Below are 8276 nucleotides of genomic sequence, written 5' to 3'. Positions count from 1 at the left end.
AGGCAAAGCAAGGCCAGTGTGTCCGCACTACATTTTGTGCGGTCCGCACTGTGAGGTTCAGAGAGCATGACTTTCAAAGCACAAAGGAAACGCGGCCGCACTAGGATTTGTGTGGTCCACACTAAAGGCAATGCGGCCGCACTAGGATTTGTACGGTCCACAATGAAGGCAATGAGGCCGCACTTAATTTAGTGCGGTCCACAGAACCCAAGATCAGAGAAGTGCCAGTTTCAAGGATTCAAGTCAATGCGGTCCGCACTCCATTTTGTGCGGACCGTACTAGAAGCCTCCACGGCCGCAGTCCATTCTCTGCGGTCTGTAATGCCTGAGTTCAGAGAGTCAGATCTTCAGATTCAGAGCCCTAGTGCGGCCGCACACCATTTTGTGCGGTCCGCACTAACCCTGTAGGGGCATTTTTGTCCAGAATTTTTAGCTTAGTATAAATAGCTTCTTTTTAAGCAGCTGCACTTGTAGGGTCGAGATTCTTATCTATTTTGGGCAATTTTATCTACTTTTCATCATTGAATCTTGTTATTTAGCTTAGCAATTAATTAATATGAGTTGTTCTTCATCTATTTCTTGTTTTCCTTCTTTAATTATGAGTAGCTAGACCCATAAGCTAGGGTTGTGGCTCAACCCTAGTATGGGTAATTGATGGGTCTTGTATTTTAGAGCTAGATTGACTATGGGTGTTTGATATTTGTGCCTATTTCATGGTTAATTTCTGAATTAGTGGTTGCAAACACTAGTTTGTGTTTAGTTGACTTGGGTTCTTCTTGAGAAAGAGAGCCTAAGTCTCCAAAATTGGTCCAACAAGGAATTGGGGTGTACTCAAGAGATTGATATCCCCAATTAAAGGGTTAAACCTCGAGAGAGTAATATTCTACTTGAACCCTAGTTGCTTGTGCAAATTTGAATACCCAATTGGTCTTGAGAAAGTCAATTCGGACAAAATCACTCGAACTACCGAGAGGTGTAGAGTGGGTAATATTGTGCAACGGTTATATCATACTCCCCAACTATGTCAATTGTGCCTTAGATTTAAGTACCCGTCAATTGACCACCTAGGCGAAAGTCACTACCCTAGTGCCTTTTAAACCATTGGTACAACCCGTAGCATTAACTCTTAGCTTAATCTAGTTGCATTTATCATTTGTAGTTTGATAATAGTGGAAGTAAAACAAAAACCCAAAAATGGTTAGAAGTGTAATTTGGAACACATACGCAATCCTAAACCAGATAGATACTCGATTCCAAATTCTAGCTCTCTGTGGAAATCGATCCCGACCCTAAATCGGGTAAAAGCTGCTCCAACCCTCTCTCGCTACTTAATAGTAGTGCGGAGTAGGCCGTGATCAGTAGGAAGCATAAATGTGAAGGCTTTCGATGGGTCCTAGAGGGCCACGATCAGGTCAACCAACCTTTGCTTGCAGATGGGGCTGACTTGGTTTGACGTTGAATTCCATGTACTTGACATACCAGCCTCATATAATCTTCTGTTGGGCTGACCCTGGATCCATGTTGTTGGAGCCGTACCTTCTACACTACATCAAGCTGTGAAGTTTTAATGGAACTGCCAGGAAGTAATCATTAACGGAGATGGAAATAACCCCATCTACATTAGTCAAACCATCACGGCCATTGGACATAGAAGAAGGCTAGGAGGGGAAACCTATCATCACATCGAATAGGTCAATGCCTCAAGAAGGATAAGTGGTGGAGTAACAAAATAGAAAGCATACTAGCATGGTCCGGATATGAACCCGGCAAAGGGTTGGGAAAGAACATCCAAGGTATTACCAAACCAATACAGCTAAACAATCATGGTACCATTTTTGGGTTCGGATTCCAATATACATAGCAAGAGTACAATAATTGGTCGCCTCTATGGCGTGGACCATATTACCCTCTTGAGAAATCGGCGCCACGTTTGGAACATGCTTTATATCAGGCTGACACAATATGGGGAACTGCAGAGGAAGAAGCACTTGCTGGGTTGAAGAATTTGTTCTTGGAGGATGAGGACATGAACTGCAGTTCCATAATTAAGGAGGAGGAGGAAGAAGACCTCATCATTCAGACTGTGGCGAAGGGAGCTGTTCTCAGAAACTGGACCGCTATACCATCCCGAGCCCGCCGAGTCCCTGGGTAGCTTGGCAGAATTTACTTCTACAACCGTTCTAGGCATTTAAGATTTCCTGTAGTTTCGTTTTAAGCTTTACTTATTTCAAAATAAATGCTCGATTCATCGAGCCATGCTTTGTCTGAACAATTTTTTTAAAAGTTTTAATCAAATGCATTTTGCTTGTTATTATTCACTATTACCTTCACGCTTTTTTCTTTCCACAGAGTTATTATTACTTTTCCTAATGAATCAGTGACTGTGACATGTAATGAGGCAACGCAACATGAGAATAGTGACTCAGAGGAAGAAGATGAGATACCTGAGGAAATTGTCAGGGAGGTTAAAAATTTTGAGAATCAGCCTAAGTCCAACCTGGACGAAACAGAAACAGTAAATTTGGGAGACGCCGAGACTATCAAGGAGACACGCATCAGCATTCACTTGTCACCAACAGAGAAGGAAGAGTACATTCGTTTCCTAAAAGAATATGAGGACATTTTCGCATGGTCATATGATGACATGATCGGTTTGAGCACTTTCATAGTGGCTCACAAGTTGCCTACTAATCCCATGTGTCCACCAGTAAAACAGAAACTCAGAAAGTTCAAACTAGACATGAGCTTGAAAATCAAGGAAGAAGTTACCAAGCAGATAAAAGCCAAAGTTCTCAGGGTGGTTGAATATCTAACTTGGTTAGCTAACATTTTGCCGGTTCTGAATAAAGACGGGAAGGTTAGGGTATGTGTTGATTATCGGGATTTAAACAGAGCAAGTCCCAAGGACGATTTCCACTGCCAAATATACACATCTTGATCGATAATTGCGGCAAGCATGAACTCCAATCCTTTGTAGATTGCTTCGCGGGTTATCACCAGATTTGGATGGATGAAGAAGATGCAGAGAAGACGGCTTTCATTACACCATGTGGTGTATATTGTTACAAGATGATGTCATTCGGTTTGAAGAATGATGGGGCCACTTACATGAGAGCCATGACAACCATTTTCCATGATATGATACACAAAGAAATAGAAATGTATGTGGATGATGTCATTATCAAATCCAAGAGGGTCGTAGATCATATAGAAGACTTGAGGAAGTTCTTTGATAGGCTAAGGTGGTACAATTTGAAATTGAACCTCGCAAAGTGTGCATTCGGGGTTCCCGCAGGAAAGTTTCATCGTTAGTCGTCGAGGGATCGAACTGGATCCGTCTAAAGTCAAAGCTATTCAAGAGTTACCACCACCTAAGAGCAAAAAGGATGTGATGAGCTTCTTAAGGAGTCTCAACTATATCAGTCGCTTCATAGCACAGTCCACAGTCATATGTGAACTCATCTCCTAGATACTAAGAAAGCTGGTAGAGAATCACAAACAATAGCATGAGAAGTTAACCTTTGCTCTGTTAGGGTACCGCACCACAGTCTGTGCATCAACTAGGGCAACTCCCTACATGTTGGTCTATGGTACCGAGGTTGTCATCCCAGCCGAGGTAGAGATTCCTTCTTTAAGAATCATACAGGAAGATGAACTTAGCGATGCAGAGTGGATAAGGAGTCGCTATGAACTATTGGCCCTTATCGATGGAAAGAGAATGAACGTAGCGTGTCACGACTAACTTTATTAGAACAGAATCTCTAGAGCTTTCAAAAAAAGAGTCAAACCAAGACAGTTCGCACTAGGGCAGCTGGTATTGAAGAAAATCTTCCTACATCAAGATGAAGCCAAAGGGAAATTCTCTCCCAACTGGCAAGGTCCATACATAGTTCATAGAATACTAACAGGAGGAGCACTCATACTTGCAGAAAGGAACGGAGAAGTCTGGCCAAAACCGATCAATTTAGACGCAGTCAATAGATACAATGCTTAGATACTTTACATTTCCTCATTTGATGTAATTGAACTACGCTTGACCTAATTCTCATTTAAGAGGGGATACGTAGGCAGCCTTATGGGTTCGGTCATATCATAATAAAATTTTCATTTTCTCCCAAGCTTAGAAACTAGGGCAGAATTTTGAGGAAGACCCTCAAAATTCCAAAGCAAGTCCAGCCAACTCCATCGCATGCCAGGAAGACAGTAATCAGTTAAGAACTGGGGTAGAATTTTGAGAAGGATTCTCAAAATTCCAGAGAAGGTTCAACAGGGTCCGTCATCCGCAAACAGTCAAAGATCATCTACCAAATTGAGGCAAAATTTTGAGGAGGACCCTTAAAATTCCATAAAAGAGCTGCAACGTCATGAGATGTGTCACAGTCACTAGTTTATTAAAACTACTTGATATATCCATACGTTTCTAAAACAACTCTACTTTTCAAATACTGCATATTTTCGAAAACTCTACTTCCATAACAGTCAGGTGTCACCCAGGGGAACTCGAAAGGCTTTCAGAACGAAGCAAAGCAAGGCCAGAGGACAGAAGCACGAACCAACATCCCTCTCACAGAACTTACAATTTTTCTTTAAACGTAGGCACATCTAACGTAACAATAACATCCGCAAATATATGCACGTAGCACGATTACTATCAATCAGGCCATTAGACACCGAATATACATCGCCAGCTAAGACATATGCTACTTTTACTTACTACTTTCTCTCTGCATGAGGCTAATCCTTGCCTACATACCTGCATGAGGCTAATCTCTGCCTCCATATCTGCATGAGGCTAATCCTTGCCTCCATACTTGTATGAGTCTAATCTTTGACTCCATACTCGCATGAGGCTAATCCTTGCCTCCACATTTGCATGAGTCTAATCCCGGACTCCATGTTTGCATGAGTCTAATCCTTGACTCCCTACTTCCCTAAGGCTAATCCCTGCTTCCCCATACTTGTATGAGGCTAATCCTTGCCTCTATATCTGCATGAGTCTAATCCTTGACTCCCTATCTGAATGAGTCTAATCCTTGACTCACTATTTGCATGAGGCTAATCCTTGCCTCCCTATTTGCATGAGTCTAATCCTTGACTATATACTTGCATGAGGATAATACTTGCCTCTCTATTTGCATGAGTCTAATCCTCGACTCCATACTTGCGTGAGGCTAATCCTTGCCTCCCTATTTGTACGAGTCTAATCCTTGACTCTGTGAGGATAATCCTTGCCTCCCTACTTGCGTGAGGCTAATCCTTGACTCCATACCTGCATGAGGCTAATCCCTGCCTCCCTATTTGCATGAGTCTAATCCCTGACTCCATATTTACATGAGGCTTGCCTCCCTATTTGCATGAGGCTAATCATTGCCTTCATACCTACATGAGGCTAATCCTTGCCTCCACATTCGCATTGGACTAAGCATTGTCCCTTTTTGCACAGATATTACTCTATTTTACAATCTATTTGCTTTCCAATCAGGCTAAGCTCTACCCTCCATTTCACAAGACTAATCATTGTATTGATAACATCATGACTATTGCATATCATGGGCTAAAATATCGCCAATCTATCTGAAGGAGTCATAGTCTAAAGGCGTCATCCTCATAGCCGGAAGACACCATGTCATGGCCTGAGGATCCCTCAAATTTGCATATCATTATTCAAAGGCGTCATGGTTCGGAGGCACCATTTGTCATGGCCCGAGAACATCATTTCATGGCCTGTGAATCCCTCACCAAACAATTCATGGACCAGGACGTCATGGTCCAAGGACGTCATCTTTAACCGTCCAAAGACAACCTTCATGGTCCAAAGGGAATCTGCATCATGTTTAAATTTTCGCAAATACACGTTTGTAGCATCTTTATCTATAGATAACCAATAAGCAACCGCTATCCTAGAAGGAGCGACCTCACTCCAGTTCCGTCTAACCGTCCCGAGCTTTAACCGCTCACCGTAGCCGCTTCCGCATCGTGTGTCCGTTCTTACAGTAACTTCACCGGCATACTCTGTAGATGAATCAAGAACTACACATGGCTTGGTTCCTATAAGATCAGGGATATGTAGGCAGCTCTAAGACCGAGCCTGGCCTCTGTCTTTCAAAACATCTCATCCGGTCAAAATTGGTCATCATTTCTTTACCTGAAAACTCTTTCATCCTTCCCGGGTAAAGAAGGGCAGCTGTTGATACCCAATTTTTCTCTATATTTTTTATATATGCATAATATCTTCAAAATAGCATATATATATATATAAGCATGCATAAGGTTTTTATAATTTTTCTATAATTTTAAGATTTTTTGATTTATTTCCTCCCTTTTACTCATAAAATCCCAAATAATTATCCCTCAAATTATTGTTGGGGTGATTTAGTCATTTAATTCTATATTTATGCCAAAATATTATTAAAATATTTTTAGTGCATTTTTATAATTGTATTTTGTATTTTAAAGCTAAATTGCATATAATTGCAATAATAGCCTTATTAATGTATAATTATATTTATATGCATAAATTGATCTTCTATATTTTTAAAATATTAAATATCTATTTTAAATAATTTTAGTACCCAAAATTGTTTTCCATAAATTATTTATTATTTATTATAAATTATATAGGGAAATTGGCTATTTAAAATATAGCCAGATTACATTTCAATTTTAGCCTTAATTTAAACCCAATCCCATCCCAATTTCGTATTAAAACTACCCGACCCAAACCCTAAACCCGCCTACCCAACCCAGAATCAATTGAATCATGGTCGTTGATCTGAGAGATCAATGGCCCGTATTAACCCCTTCCTTTTTTATCCCAAACGACCCCCCAACCCTAACTCCTTTTTCAAATCCGCCGCCTCTGTATTCTCTCATCTCCTCTCCTTTCTCAGCAACTCAGCCTAACCCTATCCCTTTCAACCGCCGACCTCTCTTCTCTGGTCGTCTCCGGTGATCTCCCATCAACTCCTAAGCCTCCAGTGGCTCCTCTAATGCTATGCTTGCCTTCTCTAAGGTCTTCAGGAGCTTAGGGCCATGCCGACTTGCATCTAGGGTTTGTCATTTGTCTGTTCTTGGCTACTTCAGTATGATTTTGAGCAAAATCATGTTGTGCTTGTTACGATCCTTGGGATTGTAGACAGGTTCTTCCATCTCTATTTGGGTTTCTTCTGAAACCCTAATTTCTGACTACATCTCCTAGATCTGTACAATTTTAAAATGATTTGAGTTGGTTTCTTTGATATTTTACAATATCCTTGGAACTCTTTACAATAATCGAGTGATTTCAAGTGTTTTCATCTTCTTCTAAAAAATTAGGGTTTTCGGAACTTCTTCTAAAACTTTGTTTAAACTGATTCTTTATGTTTAAACTTCTATCTCTTGCATATTTTTATTGATTCTATGATTTTACTACTTTTTCAACTCGCCTATGTTGAAAGCATTTCCCTAATTTTCTAGAGTTCTCCATTTGGTTCTGTGTATTAACATGACTGCTCGTTTCTTGTTTGAGTTTCTATGACTATCATGCTTCGAATATGCTCTTGCTAAGTTGTTAGCCTAATTTATATCACCTCTATGTGCTTATGTTCATCTTGACTGTTTAGACTTGCCTCTCTCTATCGATACTATTTAGCCCGCATGTTTGTTATGTCTGGTTATTCTTATCTTACTCTATTTATATGTTGAATACTGAATCATGACTTCCTCTTTGATTGAGTCTGGATTCCCTATTTTATGGTTTGATTGAAAGACCTTCCTTTAAACCCTCAATTTCTACCTCTTCTATTCAAATTAACCGATTCGCCTACCTTGTCTACTGTGGTATTTTATTCTTACTGACTATTTCCTTAATTAGAGTTTTCTGAACTTAGCCCTAATTGTTTACCCTATACTTACTGAATTTGATTCTTTCCTTATTAGTCATACACTGATTTCTTTCCTTATATGTCGCTTGTTCTTACCGTTTGAATTGATTTCCTTAACTTAAGGGAGTACTTGTCCTGATTTTGCTCTAATTGGTTCTGAGTTCCATAATTACTATGCTACTATGATTCTTGCCTTATTTTAACTAATTTTCGAACTACTATATATACATAATCTCTGATTAACACAAACACATGAACACTTTGGTTCAAAAGCTCTCTCACTCTCACACTTAAACTTTTTGCTCTCTCTTTTGTGCTACTTGCTATTATTCTGAGTTAGACGGCTGCAAGCCAAGGCTAACTATTGTGCTCGCCTGCTCCTTTACTTTTGTTTACTGTCTTCTTTACTGGTAT

The sequence above is a fragment of the Nicotiana sylvestris genome, chromosome 2 (genome assembly GCF_000393655.2).
Source record: "Nicotiana sylvestris chromosome 2, ASM39365v2, whole genome shotgun sequence".
NCBI classification, from domain to species: domain Eukaryota; kingdom Viridiplantae; phylum Streptophyta; class Magnoliopsida; order Solanales; family Solanaceae; genus Nicotiana; species Nicotiana sylvestris.
Note: the sequence above shows the minus strand (reverse complement) of the source record.